The sequence below is a fragment of the Suricata suricatta genome, chromosome 13 (genome assembly GCF_006229205.1).
Source record: "Suricata suricatta isolate VVHF042 chromosome 13, meerkat_22Aug2017_6uvM2_HiC, whole genome shotgun sequence".
NCBI lineage: Eukaryota > Metazoa > Chordata > Mammalia > Carnivora > Herpestidae > Suricata > Suricata suricatta.
In genome coordinates, this window is record NC_043712.1 from 63644995 (window position 1) to 63656519 (window position 11525).

Sequence of the window (11525 nt, forward strand, 5' to 3'; positions counted from 1 at the left end):
AGACTCTCTTAGTTTCCGATAGCTTTGCTCAAGACGCTGTGCGCTGCTGGAAATGAGCTGGGAGCTCCTACATTCTGAGCGCGTCCGGGCCTCCACCCGCCACCGACTCCTGGCTGAGGGTCCTGTCGGTGCGCGTCTTATTTCTTCCCTGTGGGGACCCGGGATTCGCGCAGTCCGTGCAGGGGGCGGGATGTACCGTGGAAATGCGGTCCGTGGTCCCGTTCCCAAAACCAGGTTCGAATTGCTCGGGCCCGGCGCAGTCGCTGCTCGGGTTGCTTCCGCCGCGGCGTGCGCTTCCCCAGCGCAGCCGCTTCTCGCAGCCACAGGCGCCTATGATTCCCCGCCGAGATGGCTTAGGGCTGGGGGCTATTCCTCCTCTTGCGCCACCCCGGTTCGGGATTCCGGCTGCCCAGCAGTTATCTATGGAGTGGGTTTCTGTCTCCACGCGCAGCCAAGCGTTCTATACCTCTTCCCCAGAAACAGTTCTATGAGCGCATTCCGACTCTGTCTCTTCCCTTTGTCTCCCGGGCGCCCGGCACTTGCCCCACGCTGGGCTGGGGATCTTACCTCCCCTGCCCGTCCGTGCTGGCCCGTCCTCGGATCTCCCCCGTTCGCCCCCACTCACTCAGGTATCTTTGAGGTTCTATTCCCTCTGGAGTTTGTATTTTCTCCTTCCACTCTCTCAGTTGAACATAATATCCCTCTCAGTTCGAAAATCGGTGCGGAGGGAGTTTACAGAGCTCCCTTCCTCTCCCCCATCTTGGCTCCACCCCCCTGGATCCTGGGTTCAAATCTCGATTCTGCTTCTTACTAGCCATGTATAACCTTGGAGAAGAGCTTCACCTCACAGAGTCTCCACTTTCTCATCAGTAAAAGGGGATTAGAAATAACCTACATCTGAGTGGTATTGTAAGGATGATAGAAGATACATTACATGGGGGTCAGCATACAATCCCTAGCATGTAGCAACTACCATGATTCTTAATGATGTTCTGGAATTTATTAGGGCCCTTAAACCATGACAACACCCCTGCTGGGGTCATGCTTTTAGATATATCACTGAAGATTACAGAATTATCAGACAACACAGAAAAAGAATAGAACATGTGACAAGGCCTTGAGGTTTGGGGAGGGCAAAGCACCTGAGGTCATAGAAGCAGCAAAAATGGACAGAGGATTAGCATTACGAGGTCGCAAATACTCACCTGGGGCCGTTCCAACACGTTGTCTCAGGTGTGCTCTATACTCCAGATTGGATGGAGAGTGAAGCACTAAGTTGCTCTTGGAGTCTCTCAATCAAATGGCTTCCATCATCATAGCTTTCTGTCCTGCATTTCTCTGCTTGTTGAGTCCCAGTGTGCATGACACACTGAAATAGATTACCTGTGGGCAGATTTTTGGGCAAAATGCAATGCTGAGTCCAGGCTTTGCCTTGCTGAACTTTGCTCGTCAGTGATCCATCTGGGAAACTGGTGTTCCTTCCCCTTTTTTCATGCACGTTGTCAGAAAATGAAAACCAAGTGAAAATGACTTCACAGGCTTCTAGTGGAGTTGGTCTACAATTTGTCTGGAAAAATGGACTTGCCAGAAGATTGAGTGAAGGATTACCTTAAAATTTCACTCTCTATGTCTTGGAAGTATCCATAATCTAATGGAAATACAGTGATTTACTCTAAAAGTAGAGTATATGAATGATTCATTACCAAGTAGAACAGTCAACCAAACCAGTCACACATTCCTTATGTCGTGCCCCTCTGGAGGGGACAGTATTGCAAGGTAGCTCTGACTTGTCTTATCCCATTAGAGCTTTCACAAGCAAGTTTGCAGTGTCCGTTTTGAAGGAGTCTCAGAAGGACCTTAGCCATTTACATCCCAGCAGTTTCTTCATTACTTTTTTCCTTTCCTTTCCTTTTGTTTCCTTTCGTTCTCTCTCTCTCTCTCTCTCTCTCTCTCTCTCTCTCTCTCTGTCTCTCTCCTTAAAAGACAAATAAGCAATCATTATGAAGACTTTAGAAAGTACAGATAAGCAAAATGGAAAAAACATGCATCTCAAATCCCAGTCTACTTTCTTGTAGCCTCTTGAAGCCCAGGGACAACAGTATATAGTAAACAAACAACCAATCAACCCCCCCAAAAACCACCCTCTCCATTGTTTGCCTTAATAACTCTTATTCTGATGAACAGATACATGAACTGAAGGTTGGATGGGCTTGGCAGCTTCCTCAGCTGGTGAGTAGGGGGACAGGGACTGATCTTAGGAGCTGTAACTCCACATAAGGCAGCACACAGGGCTGTACCAGATCCGGGATTGAAGGATGGCAAGTAGTATAGACCATTAAAGAGTATTGCAGACAATATCCAATGTTTTATGCTGTAGTCCTGGGGACAGCAACCCAGGATCACACTTCTCCCTGGGGCCCCACATCATTACCCCAGGCACAGTCACTAACCCTCTGCCACGGTGTCCATTCAACATTTCTGGAAAGTGCCTTCTGTGTTTGTGACTGTGCACTGACTCATGGGGAGACCCTCCCTTCTCCACCCAAGGAACTGCCACTCTCTTCTAGCAAAGGACCCCCTATTCCTGAGTTATTTCATCTAGAGCAGGTCCTGGAGTGCAGTTGTCAGATCTGAGGGGAGACTGTATCAGATGCTGAGAGGGGCCCTGTAAACACCTGTAGACCTGTGTCATGTGCGATGCAGGGCAGTGATACTGTAAAATGTCAGTGTTGTTTTCCTGTTTGTGTTCCATTTCTACGGACGGGTCCCCTCTACAGCCAGAAATATCCTTGTTTCATGGACAATGAGGATTTCAACAGCAGGAATGCAAAGAGGAAAAAGAGTCACTGTTCAACTGTTGACGTTCCAGTGAGAATTCCTGAGTTCACAAGGGTCCTGAAAGCTAAGCTCTGAAGACAAAACAACAAACAAACAAAAACCAAAAAATTTTCTAATCACAAGGAAACAGAATACCTCCTGAAAGGTGCCTGTCATCAAGGAATGAAGAGCCCTTTGCTTAGTGGAATGGGACAAGAGGGGAGATGGGTCTTCCCAGCAAGGGGAGAGGGTCAGGGGTTTTTAAAGACTGAGGTGTGTAGCCTGTTTGACTCATGTTATGTGAGGCTGGCCTAGAGGGGGTGTGCTCTGGAAGATTCCCGGGCACAGCCTGTGGCATGAAGGGGAGCAGGTTATGTGTCCTGTCATGACCCAGGGCTGCAGACAGAGATTGTTTTTAAACCTACAAGACCCTTGCAAAACCATAAGGAGAAGGAAAAGCTCCATGAATGAGAGACTAGATTTTGCATGGGTGGCTCTAAATCACCTTTGTTTTAAGAAGAATAAACAAATATGGTATTTCTCAATAGTGTGGAGAGTAATTATGCCTCAAGTCTGGGTTACATACATGAAAAAGGCTAGTTAGTTCACAGTAAATGGAAGGGAGTGGCAAGGGGTTGATGCATTCTGGGGAACTGAAGTTTATACCCCTCCTTAGGCTCATCCTAGAATTCCAGTGGATTCACCTTCACTTCCAGTTCTACTCAGATACCAACAAGGATTAAGGTTAACACACATGAAAAGAACATGCCAGAGTCTCTCTATTAGGTTAGGACATTTTGGCTTCACCAGCCATGTGTGCTCAGATTTTGGTTTCTCAGTCCTAGCTGGGAACTCCTTCTCCACGCTCCGCTCTCCTCCACCCTGAGTTGTGTGCATTCCTGTTGCAAATGTCAACTGTTCTAAGTCTATGACCCACGATTCACATAGTGGAGGCTCAGTGAGCTCAGAGGAACCCAAGCAGTCTGGGCACAAATCCAACACAGATGTGCCAAATGGTGTTACTAGAAAGGTCAGGCTTGGTGCCAAGGATCACCTGGACAGGAGGAGATCCTGTCCCAGCACACAGGGCTTGGGTTGAGTGCAGGTGAATTGTGGGCCCATGGCCCCTCCTCTAGGCACCTTACAGCAGTCTACATGGCATGTAAGCATTTGCAGGTAAGATACACACCTTGCCCCACTCCTGCTAGCTCAGAGCTCATGATGGAAGATAGTTGCAGCAGGCAGAAGAGAATATCCAAGGGGAAGGAGAAAATCTGGAACACGTGGTCTTAAAAGTACCTGTTTCTCTGATTATAAAAATGGGACACTTGGCAAACAGAAAGGTAAGAAAGAAAACAAAATGAATCAATTCTCAATGGCAACATATCCCATATTTCAGTGCATTTCTTTGCAGAACGTTAGTCCAAGTCTGACAAAATCTATTGGGGTTTGAAAGAATGAGTTTGTCCACTCCCTGTGCGGTGAAACCTGGGTTCGGAACTACCATTGTTAGGAACAGACTTGTCTAGTGCTCCATGGGCTCATGGTTGCCAAGAGCAGAGCAGATTGCTAAATATCAGGTATTTTTATAGCTCACTGAGTTTCCATTGTGATAATAAGAGATTAGAATAGACTTTGTTATACAGTCATAAAAGAATAATTTCACAGGAAACAATAAAATCATACTTTGAAAACATTTTTGCTAACTGCTGACCCCTAGTGGTGAAACATGACAGGCCTGATAGAGAAGTCACCTTTACACACAACAGGAGACACTTCCTCCCATGTGCTCCTTCCTCTCTGGGGACAGCAGGCAGCAGCCCCTGAAGGGTTGCTCCTAGACATTTGCTCCTCCTCTACCCTGGGTATTCCCTTCCTACTTCAGCCCCACAGTGTGGCCAGCGACAGCTACTCAGCTGGCCTGGGTCCTTAGCTCAGAAGTCTGACCTTGGGGAGATGAGACACCTTGCATCCAGGGGGTCTGGACAGGGTAGAGGTGGGGGTGGCCCAGGCCAGAGCTCCTGGGGGAAGGAAGAGCCAGGACTGGCCTGAACTGGGCAAGGTTTTCTGTCACCCAGTTCACCACCAAGTGATTCAGGGGCAGCCGTGTACTGGAGCCTCTGGTTCCTCCCACAGAGTCCACCACGTGTGTCTCTTCCCACCTGCATGTTCAGTGCCCTCACACTGCAGGCTTGAAATCAGCCCTGTTGGCAGTATTTACACCGCAGGAAACAGCCAGCCCTGCAACTCAAGGCTTGTTTGCCCCCAGCGAGCTGGTGAAGCAGCCCACCTCTGCTCTGGGGACTCAGGAGCCCTACAGCCACAGCTTGGGTTGTGGGAACCACCGTCTTACAAAAGGAGCAGCCCCTCTGACTCTGCTCTGTGCATTTCCCTCCCACCCCTCAGCTTCCCCGACACCTGCCCACCCCCCAATACTGAACAGGCCAGTGCAGCCCCCCAGACCTGTTCAAGAACTGTGCTGTTGCTTAGTCAGACCAATTCTGCCTCCCCAGGAAGTAAGGAGAGCTTGTTAAATGGTAGGGAGAGAGTGCAGGTAGATTTCACATATGCACCTTTCTTTTAATATCACTGCACGTCCCTTTCTGATCTGACTTGAGCATCTTAGTTTCAGGGGTTTGAGGAAATGGCTTATTTTTATTTAATTTGATTGTTTTCTTTTTTTAATTAAAAATTTTTTAATAGTTTATTGTCAAATTGGTTTCCATATAATACCCAGGGCTCTTCCCCACAAGTGCCCTCCTCCATTACCACCACCCCCTTTCCCCCTTCGCCTCCCCCTTCAACCCTAGATTTGTTTTCAGTATTCAATAGTCTCTCAGGTTTTGCATCCCTCTCTCCCCAACTCCCATTCTACCTTCCCCTCCCCATGGTCCTCCATTAGATTTCTCCTGTTCTCCTGTTAGACCTATGAGTGCAAACATATGGTATCTGTCCTGTCTGCCTGACTTATTTCGCTTAGTATGACACCCTCAAGGTCCATCCACTCTGCTACAAGTGGCCAGATTTCATTCTTTCTCATTGCCATGTAGTACTCCATTACATATATATACCACATCTTCTTAGATTGTCTTCTAATCAGATATTTCATAAACATATTAAAGTAGTTATTGTCTGACCCTAAAACAACACAGTGAAGGGAGGTGCCCAGGAACATACTGGAAAAGAGGACAAAGTTGGGAGTTAGCCCACAATTAAAAAGCCACCACAGATAAACTGCATTTGCAGAGTTGCAGCTCCTTCCCTGCTGGGTCTAAATGCATCCTGCCTTGTGCAGAGAGCCTTGCCATTTCCCCACTCTCCTGTCTGGTGTTCCCGGGTTCTGACAGTGCTTCCCAGTCAATATGCTGAAGTTCAGTCATTTTTGCAAGGAAGAAATGCAGCTACATTGTCAGGGAGAAATGTTCTGGAAGACGAATGTAGAACCCAAGATTCACCTGGGCTCCAAAGAACAATGCAGTTCCCAAATCATATTCACTTAAAAGATATTTCCCTTATTATTTTCATTACTTTTTTTCCCCTCTTCTTTGTTTGGTGGTGGGGGTGGTTATGTTTAAATGAAGCTGCTTTTACAGCACCAAAGACTTTATCATCCATTTCCTATATAAAAGGTAGCTACGTTTTTGCATGGACCTCAAGCATATTGTAGTATAGAGGTGGAATTTAAGGAAAGGCATTAAGCAGGCTGTGTTCTAGCTTATGGGCAAGTAATAAATTGTATCATGTATCTTGAATGTATCATAGATAAGCTGCTCTATAATGATCACCACTTCAGATAGCTGTGAAATTAGGTGATTAACTAGTTGTTACATAACCTTTTAATTTCTGTATAAGTCTAATTACATGAAATAGAAGTTGGGGTTTTGATTTTTTACTTTGCTTCTCTGTTTGGAGTGTAATTGTAACTACTGTAGTGTAAATGATGGAAAATAATTGCATATGTTAAAAAATAAATAAATAAACAGAAAAAAAAGGAATGCACTTACAAAAAAAATAAATAAAAGCAAAAAAAAAAAAGATATTCACAGTGTCTAGATATGCCAACACCTGTTCTAGGCACAGGGAGACCACAGTGCACAAGTGGCAAGACTCAGGCTATAAACAAATAAGGAAAATGTCAGTCAGTGGTTGGCAAACAACAGCCTAGCAGCCACTACATGTCTTTGTAAATAAACTTCATTGGAACAAATCACCACTGTTATTTCCTCTGGTCTCTGACTGGTATAGGGACACGTGGCTGTCACGAGAGAAAACACCTGGTCTATTACAGAAAGGACTGCTGGCCTGGTGTAACTGCAGGAATTCAAACAGGGCGAAATGAGAGAAAGGGGGTGGGGGCCCCGTTCCACTGACTGCTCAGGGGACCCCTCTCTGGCCATGACATTTAAACCAATACTATTATAACTTAAAAAAAAAAATAAACCAATACAAGAGGGACAAGAAAGGGAGGCAGCAGCAGAGGAGGGGCTGAGGGAACAGTGAGTGCAAAGGGCCTGGGGCAGGAGAGGGCTGGGTGTGTCACAGGAAACACACCAAAAGGAAGGGGGATGCATCTGGCACCAGGGTCTGAGCCTGATGGTCTGGGGGAGAATGTGCCTGAGGGGATCTGATCAGAGAGGTAAGTGGCCTTACAAACCTAGATCAGGAGATTGGGTTTGGTCCAGGTGTGTTCAGCAGGTGGGAGCCAGATCTGACTCACTTTCGGAATTTCTCTCAGACTACCTGGAGAGACCAGGTAGAAGGTCATCTCTGAGATATGATAGACTTTGGGTGGGATTGTCAGGCTCAGTTAGCATGTGAGCCTTTGGCAGGAATGCAAACAGAGGCCCCCATCCCTGGGTAAATACTTAAAGGATAAAGTTAAATCAAACAAACAGGGAAATAGCACATGTCCTGCCTCCTACTTATGCAAACACACTGCTCTGACCACCTGGTAGGAGGGACTGGTTAGCATTCAGATTCCTAGAGTTCCCTGCTGCTTCCCCTCACCCTCCCTCCCAGCCCTGCCCACCAGCTCTTCACAAGCCTGGCAGCCTCACCTGTAAGAGGCCCATAGCCATGGACACCCCAGCCTCACCTCTGCATCCAGCCACACCAGCCTGCCTGTGGGGGGCGGGGCAGGGGAGGAGGGCACACAGGAGAATACTGCAAGGCAGGAGCCAAAATTTAGGAAGCCCATGGCCCCTGCTCTTCTCTCCCAGGTGTTAGTGCAGGACAGCCTCACTTTCTTAAATTTGGGCCTCATTTACCTGTTATTACTTCCTGGCCGGATCTTCATGTTCAAATTATACAGGTTGTTCATGTAAATGCTGAAAGCTAGAAAATGAACTTAACTAAAGCACCTGAGACTGGCAGTAAGGCCCACTTTTCACCTACTTTCTAGGTTCTATAGTCAGGTGCTGAAGGTCAGACATTCCTATACAATGTTCTTCATGGGTGTATCCTAGATGTCCTCCGGACATCAACAGATTTTTAAAATTATAATGGTTTTCGCCTCTGTTTAAAAATGTCCTACAAAAGGGAAAGTTTGACTTCTTTTTTGCCAATTCTGATACCTTTTATTTCCTTTTGTTGTCTGATTGCTGATGCTAGGACTTCCAGCACTATGTTAAACAACAGTGGTGAGAGTGGACACCCCTTTCGTGATGCTGATCTCAGGGGGAAATATTTTCCCCATTGAGGATGATATTAGCTGTGCGGTTTTCAAAAACTACTTTTATAATGTTTAGGTAAGTTCCTTCTATTCCAACTTTCTCAAGGGTTTTTATTATGAAAGGGTGCTGTATTTTGTCAAATGCTTTTTCTGCATCTATTGACAGGATCATATGGTTTTTATCTTTTCTTTTGTTAATGTGACGTATCAAGTTGATGGATTTGCGAATATTGAACCAGCCCTGTAACCCAGAAATGAATCCCACTTGATCATGATGGGTAATTTTTTTAATACGCTCTTGAATTCAATTTGCCAGTATCTTGTTGAGTATTTTTGCATCTGTATTCATTAAGGACATTAGTCTGTAGTTCTCTTTTCTTGCTGGGTCTCTGTCTGGTTGGGTATCAAGGTGATGCTGGCTTTGTAGAATGAGTTTGGAAGTTTTCCTTCTATTTCTATTTTTTGGACTAGTTTGAAAAGAATGAGTATGAGCTCTGCTTTAAAAGTCTGGTAGAATTCCCTGGGAAGCCATCTGGCCCGGGGCTCTTATTCATTGGGAGATTTTTGATAACGGATTCAATTTCTTCACTGGTTATCGGTCTATTCATGCTTTCTCTCTTCCTGTTTAGTTTTGGTAGTGCGTGTGCATTTAGGAATTTGTCCATTTCTTCTGTGTTGTCCAGTTTATTGGCATATAGATTTTCATAGTAATCTCTAATGATCGCTTGCATTTCTAAGGGATTAGTTTTAATAGATCAATTTTCATTCATGATTTTGTCTATCTGGGTGCTCTCTTTTTTCTTTCTGAGGAGCCTGGCTAGAGGTTTATCAGTTCTGTTTATTTTTTCCAAGAACCCACTCTTGGTTTCATTGATCTGTTCGACTGTTTTTTTGCAGATGACATGATACTCTACATGTAAAACGCAATTGACTCCACCAGAAGCCTTCAAGAACTGATCAATGTATTCAGTAAAGTTGCAGGGTACAAAATCAATGTACAGTAATCGGCTGCATTTTTATACACCAATAATGAAGAAGCAGAAAGAGAAATGAAGAAACTGATCCCATTCGCGATTGCATGAAAAACCATAAAATACCTAGATGTAAACCTAACCAAGGATATAAAAGACCTATATGATGAAAATTATAGAAAACTTATGAAAGATTTGAAGAAGACACCAAGAAATGAAAAAACATTCCATGCTCATGGATCAGAAGAATAAACATTGTGAAAATGTCATTACTACCCAAAGCAATCTACACATTCAATGCAATCCCCACCAAAATTGCACCAGCGTTCTTCTCTAAGCTAGAAAAAGCTATCCTCAAATTCGAATGGAACCACAAAAGACCCCGAATAGCCCAAGTAACATTGAAGAAGAAAACCAAAATGGGAGACATCACAATCCCAGACTTTAGCCTCTACTACAAAGCTGTCATCATCAAGACAGTATGGTATTGGCACAAAAACAGACACATAGACCAATGGAATAGAAGAGAGAACCCAGAACTGGGCCCGCAAATGTACGGCCAATTATTTTTGACAAAGCAGGAAAGAGTATCCAATGGAAAAAAGACTGCCTCTTTAGCAGGTGGTGCTGGGAGAACGGGACAGCAACATGCAGAAGAATGAATCTAGACCACTTTCTTACACCATACACAAAAATTAACTCAAAATGGCTGAAGGACCTGAATGTGAGACAGGAAACCATCAAAACCCTGGAGGAGAAAGTAGGAAGCAACCTCCTTGACCTCAACCACAGCAATTTCCTACTCGACACATCCCCAAAGGCAAGGGAATCAAGAACAAAAATGAACTCTTGGGACCTCCTCAAGATAAAAAGCTTCTGCGCTGCAAATGAAACAACCAAGAAACCTAATAGGCAACCATCAGTATGGGAAAAGATAGTTGCAAGTGACATTTTAGATAAAGGGCTAGTATCCAAACTCTACAAGGAACTCACCAAACTCCACCCCTAAAAAACAAAGAACACAGAGAAGAAATGGAGAGAAGACATGAATAGACACTTCTACAAAGAAGACATCCAGATGGGCTACAGGCATATGAAACGATGCTCAACATCACTCATCATCAGGGAAATACAAATCAAAACCACACTGAGATACCACCTCATACCAGTTAGAGTGGTTAAAAGGAACAAATCAAGAGACTATAGATGCCGGCAAGGATGTGGAGAGACGGGCACCTTCCTACACTGTTGTTGGGAATGTAAAATGGTGCAGCCACTCAGTGTGGAGGTTCCTCAGAAAACTATCCATAGAACTCCCCTATGACCCATCAGTAGCACTGCTAGGGATTTACCCAAGGAATACAGAAGTGCTGAAGAGTAGGGGCACATGTACCCCAATGTTCATAACAGCACTGTCAACCATAGCCAAATCATAGGAAAAGCCTAAATGCCCATCACCTGGTGAGTGGATCAAGAAGATGTGGTATATACACACAATGGAGTACTACATGGCAATGAGAAAGAATGACATATGGCCATTTGTAGGAAAGTGGACGGACCTTGAGGGTGTCATGCTAAGCGAAATAAGTCAGGCAGAGAAGGACAGATACCATATGTTTGCACTCATAGGTCTAACAGGAAATTTTCAGAATGATCTAGCTTCAAGAAAAGCAAGCAGTTAGTAGTGCTTAAGAAAAATTGATTCAGTATCAAATGGATAATTGATACCTGTCACAACACAGCATTTTATATACTGTTACGTGAAACTGCAATACAATCTAAGTATTTTGGGAGTGTTTGCTGTATAATTGGATTTAATGAAATGTTTAGAGGTGCAGTAGGCAGGACTTTGAGTAGATAAAGAAATTGCAAAATGCTTATTGATTTATGATGTGGTTTCATCTTAGCTTGGGCAAAGCATGCAGTATTTAATACATAGTAGCAGAATATTTACTATTGAAGCTTGAAAAGATGTGAGTTCTTTGTGTGCAATCTTTCATTTATGCATGTGAGAGGGTTTTCGTTTTTTTAATATTTTTACATTGTAGTACTTGTTTTGCTTGTTG

At 44.6% G+C, this 11525-nt stretch overlaps 1 protein-coding gene across 1 annotated transcript in view; it reads right to left on the reverse strand.

Moving 5' to 3' along the window:
• The window catches only part of DAPK1 (death associated protein kinase 1), a 470647-nt gene that overhangs the window by 65593 nt on the left and 393529 nt on the right, over nucleotides 1–11525 (reverse strand).